This window comes from Alnus glutinosa, chromosome 1 (genome assembly GCF_958979055.1).
Source record: "Alnus glutinosa chromosome 1, dhAlnGlut1.1, whole genome shotgun sequence".
NCBI classification, from domain to species: Eukaryota; Viridiplantae; Streptophyta; class Magnoliopsida; order Fagales; family Betulaceae; genus Alnus; species Alnus glutinosa.
In genome coordinates, this window is record NC_084886.1 from 40540523 (window position 1) to 40543934 (window position 3412).

The window sequence follows — 3412 nt, forward strand, 5'->3', positions numbered from 1 at the left end:
TCACTTTAATAACTAATTTAATACCCTAAGAATCCATTAGAATACGATGTTCTCTGCTTGCCAACAACTATCACGTTCTTGGAGGACGCATTGCACCTTGTGGAAGGCTAATTGGTTTAATCATAATAAATTTTAGGCCCCAAGGTTGACAACTAGGAAGACTTCAAATCCAGTAAGGAAGCAGACTTTGTGTTAGTCTCTCTCTCTCTCGATGGGTACCATTCATAACGACCAATAGAGAGTCAAATAATTCCAAGATATTTCTGAGGCAAAAGATGGCAAAAACGTTCACGGAGAACATCACTTAAATGTAAAAACAACCAGTGGAACTGAGGTGTTGTACAAGAGATATCTACTTGCCTCCAATCAATCAAATAGTTCATATCAAACTGAATATGCACTCAAGAACAATTATCCTTTCCATTGGTGAGGTTTGCACGTGTGATGAATCTTCTGTACATGTTGGACACCGTCACGCTGGTAAGTATCTACTACTGAAGTTTTACATGTCAGCAGCTTCGTGGCCAAGCTTTCTATGCAATGGCTAAATCTAGTTTTTTTCTTTTCTTTTTTCCCCTTGCTTAAATTTGCTGCCAATAATGAAGATATGCGAGCAATTACTCAGATACTCCAAGGAAATGAGAGAAGCTTGGGTATTTTGGCTCCCATCCTATTTCCTCACGAGTTTTCGAGTTGTTCAATCTCTTCCCCAGAGGGTCACTAGTGCCTGCAGAAACAAGACATATAACTAAGTGTAAGTTTAGAATATCTAAGAGCAAATTACAGGTTCCTATCAAAATCAGAGGAACAAAAAATAAGGTTTAGTTCGAAATATCAGTAAAGGCCCGAGGGCCTACCTGTAAAGGCCTCAAATTTTTTGCTGAATTTTCCACTTTTAGTAACCAAGTCCATTACTTCCTGCCTGCAAAGAAAAGTTGAGGTCGTCAGAGGAAGTCCCATAGTGATAATAATAACACAGTGATTAGTAAGAACAATCTCATTGGCGCTATATCACAAATTACATGGCAAAGATCGGGCAGGAGTCTTTGAAAACTGAAATGACAAGAGTTGTGACGAAAAAGATTAGGACAAAGGTTGTCAAGGACCCCCAAAGTCAAATAACAGTAGCAAAGGAAAAAATACCTGGATAAAGGATGATTGTCACAACCCAAGAAAATCCGGCCACGAAATTTCTTCTTCAAGATTGCAACTGAAAGGGTAGCCGCATCCTGTTAAGAAAGTAGACAGGTTAAAACATTACCGGTATTTTTATGTCAGCTCTGCTAATTATAGCGCAATGATGCAATAAAGAATGCAAAAACGACAGGAAATGTGCTGACAATGCAATAAGGCATATGGAACTCAAAAGATATATATATATTTTTTAACATATCAAAATGCAGAAAGCAAAACAAAGTGACTGTACCATTAAGATAACTTGCCAGAAAAAAAAAAAAAATTACGCCCTCAAAGAAATTGAAGAAATGATTACAAGAAAAGGAGAAGGAATCTGCATAAATGAATCATTTTGACATAATTCCTGAAGTAGAATAATAAAGTATAGAAGAAAGACATTGTCACCTCATAGTGTATAAGATTCAGGATGTGATCTGGACGAGTTTCAACAGTCCCTTTCTCTAACCAATAAACATGTGCACCTCTATCTGCTTTGTGTAAATAGTTAAGTTTAATCCTATCCATAACAAATCAATGAAATTTCTCCTAGAAGTGTAAATGAAATTCTCACAATTCAAGTATCAGAAAGGATATGTAAAGTCCTGCCAATCTAAGAACACACCCGCCATATTCCAGCACTACTTTTTCTGCTTTTAGAAGGACATCTGTCCTAGGGCTCCTCCCAATAGGTACAACCGGGGTGTCCTGCTCAAGAAGAATATTAACACATTACAACATGAAAAACACTCTACATCCAACAAGTTTGTAAACTAGGTCACAAAAGGCAACATGGGTAATGCATTCACTTACTCACAAAACAAGTAAAATGCTAGACTTACAACTCTTTTACAACTTATAGACACGTGTTAGCATGTGATTAGAGGATATTAAAAAAGAATTTAGTGATTGACATGGCTCTAATCACATATTAACACATGTCAATAAGTTGTAAAAGAGTTGTAGGTATAGCATTACTCCACAAAGGAAACTTGACCACAGGTTCTTAGAGGGCAAACCCATATGTCAATGCAGAGAACAGAAACTACTTTAATCATTAAAAGAAAATAAAAATGTATTATGTTAAGAAGTAACACCTCATCACATAGTCCATTGTCATTGCAATCATATGGGGCGGAACTTGATGTAAATAAGAAAGACCCTTCACCGTTCCAGTTCAATGCAGCCAACCTGCTTAGTACACAGCCGAAACCAGTAAGGGAAAAACACAACTTCAGATGAGTTGATAGTAGGAAGAATTAGAGAATTTCATTTTTATTTCTTCAAGAAAATTATACCCAATTCTCTAGCACCTAACCCCCAAGATATAGACACAAAAACAATGGGTTCATATACCATATCTGATATATAGGCCTAACAAGCACCAAAATGATCATCTTATATACAAGTAAACCCAAAAACACATCCATGTTCATATCAGGAAGGTAGTTTAAATTGAGCACTCGGTAGGTAATTATTCTCTAAGTTCACCTGACATCGCCGGGATAGTCCAAAGTTCATGAAGGAGGAGCACAGAAAATGACATACGGAAACCGGTCCGTGACATTAGTCCCCTTCAAAGACGGATTGATCCCCATCTTAATCAATTCATCATGGTGATCAGCGGTAACTGTTTGCCCAAATATTTGACAACCTGGGTGTTCCTGCTCAACATAATACCCTCACAATTTGAACATTTTTTCCTAGCAGCAATCACAATAAGCTTCTGCTACTTCTAAAAACTAAACCTCCAAATGCAAAACAAAGAATTCCCATAACGAAGAAAGATTCTAAAACCAGTTTTAAATAAATATAAATCAATGATTTAACCTAATCAAATGGGATTGTTGTAATTAATACCTCCCGCCATTTTTCTGCGACTAAGCGACCAAGAACTCCTGGTCCAACAATCAGGAGGTCATTCTCGCCCATCAAACCAGAAGACGCAGCCTCCAGTTCTTCGTTTGCTGCACCTTCAGCACACAACCAATCAAACGGTCAATAGGGCAAAAAATTACACTCTAATGGTCACTGTTTGGTTACCAAGAAAAAAAAAAAAAAAAAAAAAAGGACGAAAAGTTACAACCAAACGAAATTGAATAATAGATCATCTAACACGATCAAATATTTTCTCAAACCAATGGCTTAAAAGAGTATCAAAATGTCAGTAATTGAGTAGACAACGAATTGGCAAGTTTTTTTTTTTTTTTTTTTTTTTTTTTTGGCCCTTTGGAAAAAT

General features: G+C 36.6%; 1 pseudogene; it reads right to left on the reverse strand.

Moving 5' to 3' along the window:
* Nucleotides 1-235: 235 nt before the first annotated feature.
* On the reverse strand, nucleotides 236-3172 carry LOC133881234 (uncharacterized; annotated as a pseudogene).
* Nucleotides 3173-3412: the final 240 nt, after the last annotated feature.